Source organism: Oncorhynchus kisutch, linkage group LG7, assembly GCF_002021735.2.
Source record: "Oncorhynchus kisutch isolate 150728-3 linkage group LG7, Okis_V2, whole genome shotgun sequence".
In the NCBI taxonomy this organism is placed as follows: domain Eukaryota; kingdom Metazoa; phylum Chordata; class Actinopteri; order Salmoniformes; family Salmonidae; genus Oncorhynchus; species Oncorhynchus kisutch.
In genome coordinates, this window is record NC_034180.2 from 44,949,188 (window position 1) to 44,970,357 (window position 21,170).

Consider the following 21,170-nt stretch of genomic DNA (forward strand, 5'->3'; position numbering starts at 1 on the left):
AGGCCACTCTTCCTTGGGTCGTTGTCAATAAGATGTTCTCACTGACCTCAATCAATTGGACAGAGGTTCATTCCTCCAATGGTTTACCCTTGTGGTCAATTACCCAGAAAATGCGACTTGCAGAAAATATAGGCCTAAACAACTGTTTGGCCAGCATTGTGCTGTATTAGCTGTGCAGTTGTCTTTTATGTGTGAACTGGACACTGAGGACAGGACTATAGCATGAGCAAAGAAAGTAAACATGTAAATGTTGCATGTCATGTTTACACGCGTTCTACCTATGGGAAATGTGATACAATGGGTATCAGATGTCCAAATTAGATTTACAAACCCAGTGTTGACTTTCAATGGGGGATAGGATGTCTTCATAAAGTTTTAAATGACTAGCCTCAAATATTTATGGGTCTGAAGTTCGCATGTTTCAATAAAGGTGTGTAACCATTGATGTTGTATGCCAATTTGCTGCAGTCTCATCTGCCCTCAGTGCTTTAGTTCCATCCTCATCTGGTGAAAAGGGGAAGCATACAATCATTTAAAAGCAATCCTATATAAACATTAAACAATGATATGCATTACTTTTATTGTTATCAAGTGTAAATAAATATCCTTCAATATAAATAATCATCAATCTGCATTCGTATTCAAATACTATCCAGTCATGTTACAACTAATATAACTTATACCTTTTTAATGCTACAGGTATGATGAGGAGAATGACGATGGTTGTTACTGTACATGGCTGCACCTGCACTTGGAAAGTTCGTTCCCCGTGACGTCATCTCTGCCTCCCAGCTGGTCTGGACTGAAGTCTGCTCCGCTCTGGGAGGCTGCCTGCTGCTGTGTTTAAGTGCTGGACGGAGTACCAAGAGAAAAAGCTCGGATATTGTCTCAAGGATATTCTGTATGTGGGAAATTGAACCCGTTTTCGTTGAGCCACATCAAGAACACAGACGTAACATTTGAGAGATACATTGTTGTAAGTCCCTCACTTTTTAGATATCTTCGAAAACAATATAGCTAACTAGTATGCTGCACTTGTTAGCTCGTGGCTAGCTGGGAGGGGGGCTAGCTATATGTTATGATGGAGTGAACACAGTTAGCTAACAGTGAGAGATCGCTAGCTACAGCAACTATTAGTCGAAATAGTGATACAATATGCATTCATTTGTATTTTGCTTTGCATAGGCTAAAACAATTTACAGTTGGTCTAGTGACATGTCGGTAACGTTTGTTCATGATGTCACCGCGACAACTTTCATTCTATTGTCGGCCGAGATCACACTTTGTCGGTGCTCCAAATACCATACAGTAAGGTAATTTGGGGAAAATGTCTTTCAGCGCTCTCCGATCCTGTTCCTGGAGACGAACGTCCTGTAGGTTTTTGCTCCAACCTTAATCTAGCGCACCCGATTCTAATAATTAGCTGGATGATAAATTGAAACAGGTTAGTTACGACTCGGGTTGGAGCGAAAACATCCAGGAGGGTTGCTCTCCAGGAACAGGTATGGAGATCCCTGGTCTATTTACTGACAGAAATAAGCAACGTTTGGTATGGTGTGTGTAATGGCTATCCTTAGGCATTACACTAAGAGAAATAGAGAAATAGGTGGGCAGAATTAATTAATGAAATAGAAAGGGTGTGTTTTGCCCTACTGTCGGGGCAAAACTCACCCTTCTATGGAGCAAAGTGCATTGTATTTACACATTTGAGTAATTGACTCCTAAAAGCTAAAGTGTAGGTATCTTATTTTAAATAAATAAAATATCGGAACCAAAATGACATTGCACATCTCACTGAATATTCTCGCCATGATGAGGTTTTGATGTATGACCCTTTTTTGCTCCACTGGAGGGGGGATGTTTTCCCCAAACATACTCACATGAAATTGTACTACTTTATTAAAAGCAGATTACAATTTTTTCCTCTAAGTGGATATTTTTATTTTAACACAAATAAACCCATCCATTTAAAAGTGAATTTAGTAAATGTTAACCTTGCAAGCCAGGCAACTAAAAGTAACTTTCTAAGCAATGTTTTGGGTCGATGCCAGCTAACTGGCTAGCCAGTTCAAATAATGACGTGTATAGCTGACAATGTCATAACTTTAGATACTTTTTATTCATTATTGCAGATATTATTGTGGGTGTAGCAAAATGGTTATGTTCCTAGCTCCAGCAGTGCAGTAGTATTTAACAATTCACAACGATACACATATCTAAAAGTGAAGGAATGTAATTAAGAAATATAAATATTAAGACGAGCAATGTACAATATAATACTGCTTTACTCATCTCATATGTATAAACTATGTAAACATTATTAAAGTGACTAGTGTTCCATTTATTAAAGTGGCCAGTGATTCCATGTCTATGTACAGTGCCTTCGGAAAGTATTCAGACCCCTTGACTTTTTCCACATTTTGTTACTTTACAACCTTACTTTAAAATGGATTAAATAGTTTCACCCCCCTCTTTAATCTTCTCACACTACCCCATAATGACAAAGCGAAACAGGTTTATAGATTTTTTTTTTGCAAATGTATTAAAAATAACAAATATAACTAATTTACATAAGTATTCAGACCCTTTGCTATGAGACTCGAAATTGAGCTCCGGTGCCAAGCTTGTAATGTCATACCCAAGAAGACTCTGGGCTGTAACCGCTGCCAAAGGTGTTTCAACAAAGTACTGAATAAAGGGTCTGAATACTTATTTAAATGTCATTTTTCCGTTGTATTTTATTTTATAGATAAGGGAAGAAAACAATTTAATACGTTTTATATTAAGGCTGTAACAAAATGTGGAAAAAGTCAAGGGGTCAGAATACTTTCCGAAGGCACTGTATATAGGGCAGCAGCCTCTAAGTTGCAGGGATGAGTAACCGGGTGGAAGCCGGCTAGTGATGGCCATTTAACAGTCTGATGGCCTTGAGCTAGAAGCTGATTTTCAGTCTCTCTGTCCCAGCTTTGATGCACCTGTACTGACCTCGCCTTCTGGATGATAGTGGGGTGGTTGATGTCCTTGATCTTTTTTGCCTTCCTGTGACATCGGGTGCTGTAGGTGTCCTGTAGGGCAGGCATTGTGCCCCTGGTGATGCGTTGGGCAGACCGCACCACCCTCTGGAGAGCCATGCGGTTGTGGGAGGTGCAGTTGCCGTACCAGGCGGTGATACTTCCCGACAGGATGCTCTCAATTATGCATCTGTAAAAGTTTGAGGGTCTTTAGGGGCCAAGCCAAATTTCTTCAGCCTCCTGAGGTTGAAGAGGCGCTGTTGTGCCGACTTCACCACACTTTCTGTGTGGGTGGACCATTTCGTATGGTCAGTGATGTGTACGCCAAGGAACTTGAAGGTTTCCACCTTCTCCACTGCGGTCCCGTCGATGTGGACAACGGTGTGCTCCCTCTGCTGTTTCCTGAAGTCCACGATCAGATCATTCATTTTGTTGACGTTAAGGGAGACGTTATTTTCCTGCCACCATTCCGCCCTCACCACCTTCCTGTAGGCTGTCTCGTCATTTTTGGTAATCAGGCCTACTACTGTTGTCATCTGCAAACTTGATGATTGATTTGGAGGCGTGCGTGGCCACACAATCATGGTGAAAAGGGAATACATGAGGGGTCTGAGGATCAACGGAGAGGTGATGTTTCCTACCTTCACCACCTGGGGGTGGCCCATCAGGAAGTCCAAGACCCAGTTGCATAGGGCAGGGTTCAGACCCAGGGTCCCGTGCTTAATGTTGAGCGTGGAGGGTACTATGGTGTTGAAGGTTGAGCTGTAGTCAATGAATGTAGTGTAGTGTGAGAAAATTAGTGGGTCTAGGGTGTCCGGTAAGGTTCAGGTAATTTGATCCTTAACTAGCCTCTCAAGGCACTTCATGATCCCATAAGTGAGTGCTACGGGGCGAATGTCATTTAGTTCCGTTACCTTTGCTTTCTTGGGTACAGGAACAATGGTGGACATATTGAAGCATGTGGGGACCGCAGACTGGGATAGGGAGAGATTGAATATGTCCGTAAACACTCCAGCCAGCTGGTCTGCACATGCTCTGAGCCGGCAGCCTTGCGAGGGTTAACACGTTGAAATGTCATACGTTGGCCACGGAGAACAAGAGCCCATAGTCCTTGGATTTGGGCTGCGTCGGGGGCACTGTTTTTCTCAAAGTGGGCAAAGAAGGTGTTTAACTTGTCTGGGAGCAAGAAGTCGTTGTTTGCGACATGTCTGGTTTTTCCTTTGTAGTCCGTGATTGTCTGTAGACGCTGCCACATACGTCTTGTCTGAGCCGATGAATTGCGACTCCACTTTGTTTTTGATTGCCTTACGGAGGGAATAACTACACTGTTTGTATTTAACCATATCCCCAGTCACTTTGTCATTGTTAAATGTGGTGTGCGCCACAGTTTTCTGTGAATGCTGCAATCTATCCATGGTTTCTGGTTTGGGTAGGTTTTAATTAGAGGTCGACCGATTATGATTTTTCAACACCGATACCGATTATTGGAGGACCAAATAAAGCCGATACCGATTATTGGAGGACCAAATAAAGCCGATACCGATTATTGGAGGACCAAATAAAGCCGATACCGATTATTGGAGGACCAAATAAAGCCGATACCGATTATTGGAGGACCAAATAAAGCCGATACCGATTATTGGAGGACCAAATAAAGCCGATACTGATTAATCCGCCGTTATCGTTTATTTTTAATGTATTTGTAATAATGACAATTACAACAATACTGAATGAACACTTATTTTAACTATTTTAACATCAATTTCATCTATTTACCCTCAAGTAAGTAATGAAACATGTTCAATTTGGTTTAAATAATGCAAAAACAAAGTGTTGGAGAAGAAAGAAACAGTGCAATATGTGCTATGTAAGAAAGCTAACGTTTCAGTTCCTTGCTCAGAACATGAGAACATATGAAAGCTGGTGGTTCCGTTTAACATGAGTCTTCAATATTCCCAGGTAAGAAGTTTTAGGTTGTAGTTATTATAGGAATTATAGGACTATTTCCCTCTACCATTTGTATTTAATTAACCGTTGACTATTGGATGTTCTTATAGTCACTTTAGTATTGCCAGTGTAAAAGTATAGCTTCCGTCCCTCTCCTCGCTCCTCCCTGGGCTCGAACCAGCAACACAATGACAACAGCCACCACATCGAAGCAGCGTTACCCAAGCAAAGCAAGGGAAACAACCACGCTAAGGCTCAGAGCGAGTAGCGCGCGCTAACTAGCCAGCCATTTCACTTCGGTTACACCAGCCTCATCTCGGGAGTTGATAGGCTTGAAGTCATAAACAGAGCAATGCTTGACGCACAATGAATAGCTGCTGGCAAAACGCACGAGAGTGCTGTTTGAATGAATGTTTACAAGCCTGCTTCTGCCTACCACCGCTCAGTCAGATACTTCGATGCTTGTATGCTCAGTCAGATTATATGCAACGCAGGACACGCTAGATAATGTCTAGTAATATCATTAACCATGTGGAGTTAACTAGTGATTATGATTGATTGTTTTTTTACAAGATAAGTTTAATGCTAGCTAGCAACTTACGCAAATGCAGTAAGCCAAGGTAACAGGCAGTCTCCTTGTGGAGTGCAACGAGAGAGAGGCAGGTCGTTATTGTGTTGGACTAGTTAACTGTAAGGTTGCAAGATTGGATCCCCCGAGGTGGCAAGGTGAAAATCTGTCATTCTGCCCCTGAACGAGGCAGTTAACACACCGTTTCTAGGCAGTCATTGAAAATAAGAATGTGTTCTTAACTGACTTGCCAAGTTAAATAAAGATGTAAAAAAATAAAATATGGCCCCTAAAAATACCGATTTCCGAAAGTTATGAAAACTTGAAATCGGCCCTAATTATTCGGCCATTCCGATTAATTGGTCGACCTCTAGTTTTAATAGTCACAGAACCTCATCCCCTATACACTTCCTGATGAACTCAGTCACCATATCCGTGTAAACGTCAATGTTATTCTCAGAGGCCACATGTAACATATCCTTTCTAGGGCAGGCGTTCCGCTAGCAGAACCCCTTGACAACATTCCGCTGAAAAGGCAGCACAGTGCGTGAAATATGTAACCTTCACACATTAACAAGTCCAATACAGCAAATTAAAGATAAACTTCTTGTTAATCTACCCATCGTGTCCGATTTCAAAAAGGCTTTACAGCGAAAGCACAAAATATGATTATGTTAGGTCAGAGCCAAGTCAAAAAAACACACAGCCATTTTTCCAGCTAAAGATAGGAGTCACAAAAAGCAGAAATATAGATTAAATGAATCACTAACCTTTGATCTTCATCAGATGACACTCATAGAAAATCAGGTTACACAATACATGTATTTTTTGTTCGATAATGTGCATATTTATATCCAAAAATCTCAGTTTACATTGGCGCGTTACGTGCAGTAATGTTTTGATTCCAAAACATCCGGTGATTTTGCAGATAGCCACATCAAATCCCAGAAATACTCATAATAAACATTGATAAAAGATACAAGTGTTATTCACAGAATTAAAGATGGACTACTCCTTTATGCAACCGCTGTGTCAGATTTAAAAAAAAAACTTTATGGAAAAAGCATTATCTGAGTACGGCGCTCAGAGCCCAATCCAGCCAAAGAAATATCCGCCATGTTGGAGTCAACAGCGTTTTCCTCAAATTTGCTCTGTTAAAATCCTCAGCTGCAATAAATGTGTCCTCATGATATGTGGTTTCCAGTTTGCATCATTATTTACAAGGTAATGATGGTGAGTTTACAGAAAATAACTAATGTTATGAGTGTGTCGGAATAAAAGTAGGTAATTCTATCTGAACATTTTAGAACTCCTGCACTGTCTCATCACAGATGGATTTGGTCTTGTTGCTGTAGCAGCCCAGTAACCACGGCAGATATGGATTTTTTAGGGGGGGGCCTCTAACTAAAAAAAAATTTTTTTGGGGGGGTCAAGGAGGCCTATATTCAATATCATTGAATTAGAACATTTTGACATTTCCCCAGAAACCCATGAATGCATTAATGCACACATTTTAAAATCAAACAATACATTTGGGTAAAAACTAAGTAATCTAACTACATAACATAATAGTAATAATTTTGAGTGGTAAATCTCTTGAGAAACTGAGTACATTTTAAGATGGCATAGTCGTCTGTGGTGCTACAGATTTGGGACTTATTTAAAAAATCAAATACAATTTTATTGGTCACATACACATGGTTATTGCGAGTGTAGGGCAGTGCTTGTGCTTCTAGTTCCGACAGTGCAGCAATACCTAACATGTAATCTAAAAATTCCACAAGAACTACCCAATACACACATCTAAGTAAAGTAATGGAATAAGAATATATACATATGAATATACTATGTAAAATGTTTTTATCAATATTTGCATAGAAGCATCACTCCCAGCATGTCGTGACTGTGTGGAAGGACATCATATAGGCACTGCTGTTAGTTTGAGAATATAAAATTATCATCGACATGATTTCTGATCACGGATGCTTCTGAAACTATATTTTTCCTCCTTTTCCGTGATCGAGTGTATATATACTGGACAAAAATATAAAAGCAAAATGCAATAATCTGTTAGATATTACTGTTTGAGTTCATATAAGGAAATCAGTCAACTTAATTGCATTAAGCCCTAATCTATGGATTTTACATTACTGGGCAGGGGTGCATCCACTGGGGAGCCAGGCCCAGCCAATCCAGAAATATTTTTTTTCCCACTAAAGGATTATATTACAGACAGAAATACTCCTCAGCACCACCCACTTCAGACGATCCTGCAGGTGAAGAAGCCGGATCTGGAGGTCCTGGGCTGGCGTGGTTACACGTGGTCTGCAGTTGTGAGGCCGGTTGGACGTACTGCCAAATTCTCTTAAATGATATTTGAGGCAGCTTATGGTAGAGAAATAAATGTTACATTCTCTGGCGACAGCCCTGTAGTCAGTATGTCATTTGCATGCTCCCTCAACTTGAGACATCTGTGGCATTGTGTAGTGTGACAAAGCTGCACATTTTAAAGTGCCCTTTTATTGTCCCCAGCATAAGGTGCACCTTTGTAATATTAATGATTTTTAACCGCTTCTTCATATTCCACACCCGAGGTTTGATGGATTATCTTGTCAAAGGAGAAATGCTTACTAATAGGGATGTGCACAAACTTTGAGAAAAATAGGATATTTGTGCTATAGAACATTTTTATTTATTTTTTGACCTCATGAAACATGGGACACTTCATGTTGCGTTTTTATATTTTTGTTCAGTGTATATTTTTCAGCTGCCAGGACACATCTAAACAATTCAGCTGCAAGGAAGACTCGATTTGCTTATTCAACTATCTGTCAAGAACTGGGTGCTTTGTAACTTGCTTACTGCTATGATTGGATAGAGTGAGGCCGTAACTCTGTTCCTTTTCAGTTCTCCTCACATCTCTCTCCATCACTCATATCACTTTCTGAAGCTACTATGAGAACTAGCTCAAAGGCAATGCACATTTATAGCTTAGTAGAAAATGTCATATCTGACAAGGAGAGCAAGTGCAGAGCAATATTTGCCCGACTTTAATAGCGGCTCGGGTTATTGGTCATTCTCTAGTTGCGACAGTCGCAGAGACGTTAAGTTATTTCATGTCTGCAACAAGGAAACTGACAGTTGCAGAGACTGTCTAAAGACATTTCAACGTAGTAAAAATGAAATGTTTTGACTAGCGATACTTGTCGTATTCTAATTGTCTACAGACATTTCGTTAGACCAAGTATAAACCGACCTAACGTCTCTCACAATGCTATAGCTTGCTTTCTAACTACAGACGCTAGCTGTATAGCTAATGCCTGCCATTTGTATAGCTAGGTTATTATTGGGCTGTTTAGTGATAGTTCAGGGCTAAAGGTAACGTTATCTAACTTGACGTTATCTGCTGTTATTTGGTAAATATAGCTAGTATTGGATTGATAAATGCTCCAAAATTTGACTAAATATCCATCCGTATAATGTCAACATGATTAAAGTTGTCAGGCAAGAATTATGCATGTGTACACATTAAATGTATTAGACATAATAAAGCTAGCTAGTTTCAGCCAATGGCTGTTGGACAAAGCTAGGAAGTAGGAACTAAATGTGCTTGCCATGATGCTTCACTTACCATAAAATAAGCATCACAAAAAGATTGAAGTGGCATAATTCTGGCTTGTTATCAACAGCAGTCTGTGTCTAGAACCATCAAAATGTTTACGCTTGGAGACCTATGTCCTCATGCACCAGGCCAGCATTTACCAAACTCTGTTCTGGGGACCGCAAGGGGGTGCAGGTCTTGGTTTTTGCCCTAGCACTACACCTCTGATTCAAATAATGACCTCATCAAGCTTTGTTGTGAATCAGCTGTGTAGTGCTAGGGCCAAAACCAAAACGTCCACCCCTTGAGTTTGGGAAACGCTGCGCTAGGCTAATTCATAATGTGCTTAATGAATGCTCTCTGTTCTGTACAATAACAGATTTTACTAGTATGCCCCTCGTTCTCTGATGAGCCATGTATGGGCTCCTTTAGGTTGTAATGCTTGCTTGGCCACTGACACACCCGGCACCACTGTACTCCTCCCTACATCCGGTCAGACTGCAGCAGAGCAGATATCCCAATGTATTTTCCATATCCTCTCTTCTATAGAGGGAACAGGAAGCTAGAAGTAGGCAGGAGGTATGTGTGTTCCAGGAAACACACCTTAACCTTTGAACCCTGGTCTCCTCCATGACCGCACTGGTGTCTATGTCTGTGCATCTCTCCTCAGACTGTTTTTTATTTTCAAGGGCTGACTGCTGACCACACCTTATTACACTTCAACAGTCTTCACAAATATCTCACTTCTGTTGGGGCTTAGGAGCCATAAGAGGATTACATGTTCGAGTCGAAGCTAACCACATGGGACCTGTATTAGGTGGCTGGTTTGTTGTGATGATTAATTTGATAAGCAGTGTCTGTTACTTTGGTGTAACAGACACTATCAATATGGCATAAGCAAAGAACACAAAATTATGCACTGATTATATAATGTTATAATGTTATAGCGTAGCATCTCTGAATTTAAACATTGTGCCCATTTTTTTTAAGTAATAATAATTATGATTCATACAAAATGCTCCTCTACTGTACTGTTTGATGTTGAAGTCTGCTTGTGGCTAAAATTTCAGGTTTGTCAATCTTTAAAGAGCACAAAATATGTAGCTTATTTCAGGTGTGGCATATCATACCTCACTAGGGTAGGGGGCACTATTTTCACTTCCGGATGAAAAGCGTTCCCAAAGTAAACTGCCTGCTACTCAGGCCCAGAAGCTAGGATATGCATATAATTGGTCGATTTGGATAGAAAACATTCTAAAGTTTCCAAAACTGTTAAAATAATGTCAGAGTATAACAGATCTGATTTGGCAGGCGAAAACCTGAGAGAAATACATCCAGGAAATGGGATTTTAAAAATGTTTGTAGTTTTCTATCGAATGCTATTACAGTATCCTTTGACTTAGGACTCAAATTGCACTTCCTATGGCTTCCATTAATGTCAACAGTCTTCAGAAATTGTTTCAGGCTTGTATTCTGAAAAATTAGGGAGTAAGACCACTCTGAATGAGTGGACCCTACAGTGTCCCAGAGCTTTTTCATGACCGAGAGCGAGCCTTTCTTGTTTACCTTTTATATTGACAGCGTTATTGTCCGGTTGAAATATTATCGACTATTTAGGCTAAAAACAACCTGAGGATTGATTATAAACATCGTTTGAAATGCTTCTATGAACTTTACGTATACTATTTGGATTTTTCGTCTGCCTGTTGTGACTGCGTTTGAGCCTGTGGATTACTGAACAAAACGCGCAAATAAAACAGAGGTTTTTGGATATAAACAGGGACTTTATCAAACAAAACAAACATTTATTGAGTAAATGGGAGTCTTGTGAGTGCAACCATATGAAGATCATCAAAGGTAAGTGATTAATTTTATCTCTTTCTGACTTGTGTAACTCCTCTACTTGGCTGGTAACTGTTTGTAATGATTTGCCTACTGGGTGCTGTTCTCAGATAATCGCATGGTATGCTTTCACCGTAAAGCCTTTTTGAAATCTGACACCATGGTTGGATTAACATGAAGTTCATCTATAAACCGATGTATAACACTTGTATGTTTTATGTATGCTTATTTATGGTTAAGTATTTGGAGCTCTGTAATTTCACTGGATGTTGGCCAGGTGGGACGCTAGCGTCATTTTGGGGAATATTCAGAGGTGGAAACTTTCTGTGGGAATTAACGGAAATATATGCAAATTAATATCATTTAAATGTAGATGTTTTTTGCATTGGATATATTTACCATATCATATGGAGACAGAAACATAAAGCTTTTACCTTATCATACGTAGACATAATTGCAAATTATTAAATCCTTTCAATGGAAATCATTTAAGTTCAATTTGTAACTAAATAGTTTTTTAAAAATGAGTTGACTCTTCACATGAAGAATGATTTCACTGAACAACAAAAGGGAATATTGAATGATCCCCAATGAGCCATCGCATCTCCCAAAAACATTTTCAACATACATCTGTAAAATGATGGTCTAGAAAATAAAGCTTTGGTTGTCTTCCTCTCAGGCTTCCATGTCTTCTCCCTGGACCTCTTCAATGTCCACCTCTTGAACATCATTGTCAGGCTCAAAAAGCGTCAAATTTGCCCGTATGGCCACCAATTTTTCAACCCTTGTATTGGTCAGCCTGTTGCCTGCTTTGGTGTGTGTGCTCCCAAACAAGCACCAGTTGTGCTCTGAGGCGGCTGATATTCGTGGAATTTGGAAGATGATGGAGGTAACAGGGGAAAGAGCATCTGACCCACAATGTCCCTTCCACCAGGTGGCTGATGAGATTTGTTGGCACGACTGCCATATTGCATCTCCATCCCAAAGCCCTTGCTTGGAAGTGTACTTCGCCAGACTGCCAAAAACCTTGCCCTCATCCAGGCCAAGGTGGTGAGACATGGTAGTGATGACACCATAGGCCTTGTTGATCTCTGCACCAGACCAAGTGCTCTTGCCAGCATACTTGGGGTCCAACATGTACGCTGTGGCATGTATGGGCTTCAGGCAGTCTTCACACTTTTTGATGTATTTCAGAACTGCAGGTTCCTCTGCTTGGACCAATGGTGAAGTGGGCAGGGCAGTACGGATTTCTTCTCTTACTTCTGGCAAGTGGCAAGCAGAGTCTGAACATCAGACAGGGTGGCATCGTCTCTCTCAATCCATGCAATGGCTACTGCTAAAGTTTCAGGCTGCTTACCACTCTCTCCCAAAATACACCGTCCAGGATGATCCCCCTGAACAAGGCAGTTAACCCACTGTTCCCCGGTAGGCCATCATTGTAAATAAGAATTTGTTCTTAACTGACTTGCCTAGTTAAATAAAAACATTAAAAAAGATGGGCCTGTCCATATCGGCAGACTGTGATATGGCCATTTCTTGGAGAGACTCCTTGCCCTCCAGGAGACTGTCAAACATGATGACAACACCACCCCAAAAGGTGTTGCTGGGCAGCTTCAATGGTGCTCTTATTCTTCTCACTTTGCTTGGTGTGGTAGATTGCTGCTATAACTTGCTGATCCTTTACATACCTAACCATTTCTTTGTCTCTTTTGTAGAGTGTATCAATTGTTTTCAGTGCCATGATTTCCTTGAGGAGCAGATTCAATGCATGAGCAGCACAGCCAATGGGTGTGATGTGAGGGTAGGACTCCTCCACTCTAGCCTCTAGTGACTCCCCATCCCGCATGAGGGAGCGTAATCATCGACCGACACTAATTAGCATAACTCAACGGACATAAATATTCCTAGAAAATATTCATTCATGAAAATCACAAGTGGAATATATTGAGACACAGCTTAGCCTTTTGTTAATCAACCTGTCATCTCAGATTTTCAAAATATGCTTTACAGCCAAAGCTAGACAAGCATTTGTGTAAGTTTATCAATAGCCTAGCATAGCATTTTGTCCAGCTAGCAGCAGATTAAATCGTTTACCTTTTGAGCTTCGGATGTTTTCACTCACGAGACTCCCAGTTAGATAGCCAATGTTGCTTTTTTCCAAAAATATTATTTTTGTAGGCGAAATAGCTCCGTTTGTTCTTCACGTTTGGCTGAGAAATCGCCTGGAAATTGCAGTCACGAAAACGCAAAAAATATTCCAAATTAGCTCCACAATATCGACAGAAACATGGCAAACGTAGTTTATAATCAATCCTCAAGGTGTTTTTCAAATATCTATTCGATAATATATCCACCGGGACAATTGGTTTTTCAGTAGGACCGATTGGAATAATGGCTACCTCCTGTATTTTACACGAGAATCACTCAAATCAAATCAAATGTATTTATATAGCCCTTCGTACATCAGCTGATATCTCAAAGTGCTGTACAGAAACCCAGCCTAAAACCCCAAACAGCAAGCAATGCAGGTGTAGAAGCACGGTGGCTAGGAAAAACTCCCTAGAAAGGCCAATACCTAGGAAGAAACCTAGAGAGGAACCAGGCTATGTGGGGTGGCCAGTCCTCTTCTGGCTGTGCCGGGTGGAGATTATAACAGAACATGGCCAAGATGTTCAAATGTTCATAGATGACCAGCATGGTCGAATAATAATAAGGCAGAACAGTTGAAACTGGAGCAGCAGCACAGTCAGGTGGAAGTTGAAACTGGAGCAGCAGCATGGCCAGGTGGACTGGGGACAGCAAGGAGTCATCATGTGACCAGTTGCGCAATGTAGCAGCTTACGGGTATTCTTCAACATAAATGTGTAAAACTATGTCACAATGCTGTAGACACCTTGGGGAATATGGATAAAAAGTAATCTGGTTGATAGCCCATTCAATGCTCAATAGGGACGCATTGGAACGCAGCCCTTTCAAAACATGAGGCACTTCTGGGTTGGATTTTTCTCAGGCTTTCGCCTGCAATATCAGTTCTGTTATACTCACAGACAATATTTTTACAGTTTTGGAAACTTTAGTGTTTTCTATCCTAAGCTGTCAATTATATGCATATTCTAGCATCTTGTCCTGACAAAATATCCCGTTTTACTATGGGAATGTTATTTTTCCAAAAATGAAAATACAAGATGCTAGTCACAAAAGGCTAGACCAAGCCACCTTCATGTTCGCAGCATTGTCTGTCACCAGTGCAAATACCTTCTGTGGTCCAAGGTTACTTCCTTCAGCTCATCTGCAATGTAGAGACTGGTGTGTCTGTTGTTCCTTGTGTCTGTGCTCTTGTAGATTACTGGTTGAGGGGTGGAGAAGATGTAGTTAATTATTCCTTACCCACGAACATTCGAACACCAAACAGAGATGATTGCAATACAGTCTGCTTTCCCTATAATTTGCTTGACTTGCACTTGAACTCTGTTGAACTCTGCATCCAGCAAATGAGTAGATAAAGCATATCTGGTTGGTGGGGTGTATGCTGGGCGAAGAACATTCAGAAATCTCTTCCAATACACATTGCCGGTGAGCCTCAGAGGTGAACCAGTTGCATACACAGGTCGAGCAAGACATTCATCGGCATTTCTCTGACTACGTTCCTCCATTGAATAAAAAACACTTCTGATTTCAGGACGGCCATGAGCTGTTGCTATTGATAAGGTGTCTGATTTATCATTTTCACCTCAAATAGAAGTAGAGGGACTTTTGTCAGAGGTTGTGAGTGCTGAGGGAACTTTATGCACTTGGCCAGATGATTTTGCACCTTTGTTTGTATTCTTCACATATGATTTGGCACAGTATTTGCAAATGTACACAGATTTTCCTTCTACATTAGCTGCAGTGAAATGTCTTCACACATCAGTGCCCGTGGCTTTTTCCTGTAAAGATTAGAAACAAAAGGAGATAAAAAAAACAAATACAATACCATGTACAGGTAAATAGTTAAGCAGTTAAACAACTCATTTTGTAAGATACATGTTTTAAAATTGAACATGTATGGAAACAGGTGAATTAACACTCAGTTAGGCTCAAGCAAGTTAAACACACTTTGCTGTAGGCTACTATTTACTAGTTAACAAAACTTATGTATGTCATATAAAATATATTCACCCACCCAGTATTGTAATCAAAACTTACCAGAAAGCATGTAGTCCTTGGCTCAGACAGTATAGTAGTGTGGGCTCAATAGCATCTCATTAGTGTGCAAGATCTTGAGAATCAGCTGTAAATGTGATGGAAGAATGCACTGCATGCAGAGGGTTGCAATTCCATTGAATTGGGGATAGTTTAACCAAAATATGCCATAAGATCTAGAATTGCTTTATGTATCTCACAAAAAAGGTTAACTGCTATAAGCTAGCTTTTTTGACGAATTTAAGCAAAATTCCCCAAATTCCAGTACTTAACTTCCCATGGAAAATTTACAGAACGATTCCAGAGTTTACTGGAAAGTTTCCGACCCGTTGCAACCTTAATCATGACTTTTTCTGATTCACGCCCCTACATTTTTGTTTTATGTACTGTATCTGTGACCAACAGATACATATCTGTATTTCCATTCATGTGAAATCCATAGAATAGGGCCTAATGAATGTATTTCAATTGACTGATTTCCTAAAATGAACCATAACTCTGTAAAAATCTTTGAAATTCTTGCATGTTGCGTTTATAGTAAGTGTTGGGGTTCGTTTCCATGTTCCTTGTCAATCATTGGCTCTTTGGTGAAATTAGCATTATGACTATCTTTAATTAAATAATTCAAAACCTTTTATAAATGCAATTAAAGACAGGAGTTGACAATCAGGAACATAGCACGCATGTTCTGCAAAATAGAAAAGGTCTCAAGTTGCTTTTATTAAACCGAAGTCCAACCTGTGACTGCCTACATTATTACCGTTTACTCATGAGACCAACACCATGCCTACACATCTATATAAACAAGGCTTTTAGTGTTATCTAAAAGCTTAGCAGTAATTGTCCAAGTTGATTTATAGTGGAATGTCTGACTCGTCTTATCTCCTACACTCCCCTGCAGAGTTCTGTCACACTTTTCTCAGAGTGGAGAGAGGCGGAGAGAGAGTAGAAAGCAACTGTGTAACAATATTAAAACCTCATAATGTATATACATTGTTAATCTATAGTCTAGGAGGGTCTTATAACCCCTCCCCTTCTATTACTACAACATCAATTATTCTAATGCATCAATCATTTGGTACAGCCCCAATCATGACCCCTAGGGGAACTCCTGACATAAGTAATTGGTTTGAAATCCTCTTTGGCCGTTGGCTGACAACAGCAACAGCAGCGAATGGCTTTTTCCTAACTTAAAATATCCATGTGAGAGAAGTTGATGAGTAAACGAGCCGGTTATCTCAGCACTTTGATTGCACCTCAATCCCACAAACTAATTGGATAGCAGAGCCATGGTCTGTTCTGTATGTATACCCTACGCCATAGGATTAGGCCTACCACTTAAAGGCTTGCAAAGTGTACAGTAAAGCTATCAGCACTATCACATGTGTTGGTTGTGCTTGTTGATGTTTTGCATGGAGTATGAATGTGGAGGGCCTTAGCATGTTCATTTTTGCACCAACATTTTATTGGCCTATTTTTTTTTACCTTGTCAGCTCGGGGATTTGTTCTGGCAACCTTTCAGTTACTAGTCCAACGCTCTAATCTCTAGGCTACCTGCCGCCCCGGTATACAGTGCAGTCAGAAAGTATTAATAACCCTTCCCTTTTTCCGCATTTATGTTACAGCCTTATTTGAAAACATTTATAAAATGTATTTTTTCCCCCTCATCAATGACAAAACAAAAACAGGTTTTTAGAAATACCTCATTTAGATAAGTATTTCAGACCCTTAGCTATGAGACTGCAAATTGAGCTAATGATCAATGTTTCCATTGATCATCCTTGATGTTTCTACAACTTGATTGAATATACCACAGGTGGACTCCAATCAATTGGACATGATTTGGAAAGGCACATTCTCATCATGTGAAATCCATAGAATAGGGCCTAATGAATTTATTACAATTTACTGATTTCCTTATATGAAGTGTAACTCAGTAAAATCTTTGAATGTCTTGCATGTTGCGTTTTTATATTTTTATTTGGCATATTACGCCACATCTGGTCAGCTCGTCATTCAGTCAGGTGACAGCCCGCTTGGAGTTTGCCATGGTACCTAAAGGACTGACCATGAGGAACAAGATTCTCTGGTCTGATCAATGCAAAATTGAACTCTTTCACCTGACTGCCAAGCATCAAGCTTGTAGCGTCATACCCAAGAAGACTCAAGGCTATAATCGCTGCCAAATGAGCTTCAGCAAAGTACTTAGTAAAGGGTCTGAATACTTACATAAATGTGACATTTCAGAAATTGCCAAAAAAAAAATGAAACAGTTTTTGCTTTGTCATTATAGGGTATTGTGTGTAGATTGATGAGGAAAAATAATATAAATTTATTTTAGAATAAGGCTGTAAAATAAAATGTGGAAAAAGTTAAATGGTCTGAATACTTTCCGAATGCCCTTCATGGTTCTTATGTAAGAACAATGGTGCAACTTTAATACAAATGTTATTTTATAACAAATGCACTTTCTCCCGCTTTGGATAGCGGTCCCTGTCCACAGTTCTGAAACATCAGTGCACTGTTGAATTTTGTCGCCTTTTTCTTGTTGCTATGTGCGTAATGGCAAAGTTAACCAGCATTTTGGTGTTGAGAACAATGCAGTGGAGGCAGCAGCAAGTTGAGGAGCCGAGAAAACAGCCCTTGCCTAAGAAAAGTGAGGAGCGAGGAAACCCCAACTTAAATAGGTCTGTAATCAACAGCCGAACTTAAATGTGCCTGACTTTATAAATCATCCATGTATATCTACAGAAATAAGACCTGCTTTGGTTGCATGTTTGCGTGTTTGTTTAAAAGCCGACTGATAGCATGTGCTCCAAAGCCTCACATGTTGGATAAAGCATTTTCACAAATTAGTCTATTTTTAATCTTTGCTATGCTGTAATAAAGGCTTTACACACACTATTACTTATAATTTATTTAGTGTTTACATTGTTACAAATGGTCAGAAAAATATTGTAATCTAACAGTACCTGTATCACACAATACGTACTCAGCTCTTGCTCCTATACCCTCCTGTTATTATTATGATCATCATTATAATAAATAATGCCATCATTCATAGGCTTAGTATAGCAGCATTGTATAACCACCATTGAGCTGTAAGCCTAAGAGTGCATCCTGTTTAGCTGTACTAATGGCATAACTTACCTAGGCCTATATGTAAATATATAGGCTACTGTATCAATTAGGGCTGTCCCCCCCCACAAAAAAAGGTGTGTGTGTGTGTATATATATATATATATAATATAATATATATATATATATATGTATATGTATGTATGTGTGTGTGTATATATATATGTATATGTGTAGACCGAAAGTCGTTGGTTCTTTCGATTCAATTGATTGATTAAAACTTTTAAACTTTTATTTTTCTATATATAGACACACCCTGTGTCTTTTAAGAAAATCTAAAATATTGTCTGATGCTGTTTGATGAAATAAGACACAAATTACTCAAGAGGGAGCAAGAGATCATGATAACCAGAAGTGTCAAACCTGACCCAACCATCCTCCTGCTAGCTTTTGCAGATTCTGCCATTACTCTCCTGAAGTTGCCGGTAATAGGCTACATGAGGAGTCGGCAACCTTTCTCATGTGGAATGCTAATTTATCTTCCCATTTCTACCGATCTGCGTACCAGTTATGGTTTTCATATGCACATTTTCATGGAACAGTTACATTTTTAATAACGTCTTCGTATCTCATGTGGTTAATCAAAATTCTATCCAAATGTAAATTAAAATTATACTTTTAAGGTTTAACTTCTATTGCCATTGCCGACTATGTAAAAAATAATCTACATAAAGCCAACAAATATCCTATCACATTGTTGCAGACAGGCCATGTGTAGCCAAACTTGAAACATTGTATCAACTTGGGTCCTGCCCAAAGCTAGCACTAGTGAACTTGCGTTGTATAAAATATTCTTGGTCCTCAAAGTTTCCAGCAACAGTGAGTTTGGGACAGGCACAGCTGTAGGCTATTTTGCGCAAGGGATGAGAGCTCATTGGGCAGGCCTATTTTATGACGCTTCCACTGGATCAGAGCGTTACATTTTTCCCTTTCATGCTGAGTGGTTATTGAAAGGGAGAGAGCTGGAAAGATTTTTCAAATACATTGAGGAAAGATTGTCCTCCTCAATTGATGTAAAAACGGACTGTGTTTGCTTGTGCTATGAGGTGAAGAAAACAACATTATTTTGAGAAGCTCCACAGGTCATTAGTGATGGCGCGTTAAGCCAATCAGAAATACTATCAGATCCCCAAATGGGCTCCCCAAGTAGGTATCCTATAGGCCTACTTCTATGCGTAATCAGGTGCGCCTCCTAACTCATAATTGACAGTAGCGCTCCAAACAAAAGAAAATGACTACACTTACAAAACTCGTAAATGGAATGAAATTAACCAAAACTTGTTTCTCAGAAGTGTAGCATAGGTTGTGTGCTCTGCAAACAACGTGTCCACTCTGACAATGACAGCGGTAAAATACTGGAATAATAATATATTGAATGGATTAACAGAAATTACCAAACAAACATTGTAGATTAGAAATGTATAGGAATTCAAGCTAAATGTAGGCTAGTTCTGGTGATGCATGTAATGGCGAATTGATAGACTAATAATCAAGGCAAACAATTCACACAATGAAGTTATGAAACAATGAATGTGCACAAATTGGCGGGAGAGAGCGCATTCCGGAGGGAGACGTGCATTTTAGCCACACTCCCCTTCTTAGACTGTGCCATCCACATGGCCTCCGCAATGGATTAGACTCAGTCTCCTCAATTGATTAATTCACTGAGCATGAATCAGACAGGTGTCTCCTGTGCCTTAAAATAAATAAATATACATAGTACCAGTCAAAAGTTTGGACACCTACTCATTCAAGGGCTTTTCTTTATTTGTACTATTTTCTACATTGTAGAATAATAGTGAAGACATCTAAACTATGAAATAACACATATGGAATCATGTAGTAGACAAAAAAGGGTTAAACGAATCAAAATATATTTTATATTTGAGGTTCTTCAAAGTAGCCATCCTTTACCTTGACAGCTTTGCACACTCCTGGCATTCTCTCAACCATCTTCATGATGTAGTCACTTGGAATGTATTTCAATTAACAGGTGTGCCTTGTTAAAAGTTCATTTGTGGCATTTATTTTACTTAATGTGTTTTGAGCCAATCAGTTTTAGTAAAACAATTTTAGTAAAACACCAAGTCCATGTTATGGCATGAACAGCTCAAATAAGCAACGAGAAATGACAGTCCATTACTTTAAGACATGAAGGTTAGTCAATCCGGAAAATGTCAAGATCTTTGAAAGTTTCTTCAAGTGCAGTCTCAAAAACCATCATGATGAAACTGTCTCTCATGAGTAGCGCCACAGGAAATGAAGACCCAGCGTTACCTCTGCTGCAGAGGATAAGTTCATTAGAGTTACCAGCCTCAGAAATTGCAGCCCAAATAAATGCTTCAGAGTTCAAGTAACAGACACATCTCATCAACTGTTCAGAGGAGACTACATGAATCAGGCCTTTATGGTCGAATTGCTGCAAGGAAACCACTACTAAAGGACACCAATAATAAGAAGAGACTTGCTTGGGCCAAGAACCACGAGCAATGGATATTAGATTGGAGGAAATCTGTCTGACGATTCCATCCACTGTGTCTTTGTGAGACGCAGAGCAGGTAAATGGATGATCTCCGCATGGGTGGTTCCCACCATGAAGCATGGAGGCAGAGGTGTGATCGTGTGGGGGTGTTTTGCTGGTGATATTGTCAAGAATTTATTTAGAATTCAAAGCACACTTAACCAGCATGACTACAACAGCATTCTGCAGCGATACGCAATCCCATGTGGGGTGTGCTTAGTGGGACTATCGATTTGTTTTTCAACAGGACAATGACCCAACACACCTCCAGACTGTGTAAGGGCTATTTCACAAAGAAGGAGAGTGTTGGAGTGCTGCATCAGATGACCTGGCCTCCACAATCACCTGACCTCAACCCAA

The 21,170-nt window shown here is 39.8% G+C and overlaps 1 protein-coding gene across 3 annotated transcripts in view; it reads left to right on the forward strand.

Annotated features, from left to right (window-relative positions):
• Positions 1–770: 770 nt before the first annotated feature.
• The window catches only part of LOC109894652 (unconventional myosin-VI), a 111,896-nt gene continuing 91,496 nt past the window's right edge, over positions 771–21,170 (forward strand). For 2 of the 3 annotated variants that reach the window (XM_020488278.2, XM_020488279.2), the window contains exon 1: positions 771–976. The gene's annotated coding sequence lies outside the window, so the exon portion shown is untranslated. The remainder of the gene's footprint in view (positions 977–21,170) is intronic. The other variant, XM_020488280.2, reaches the window with a different exon arrangement.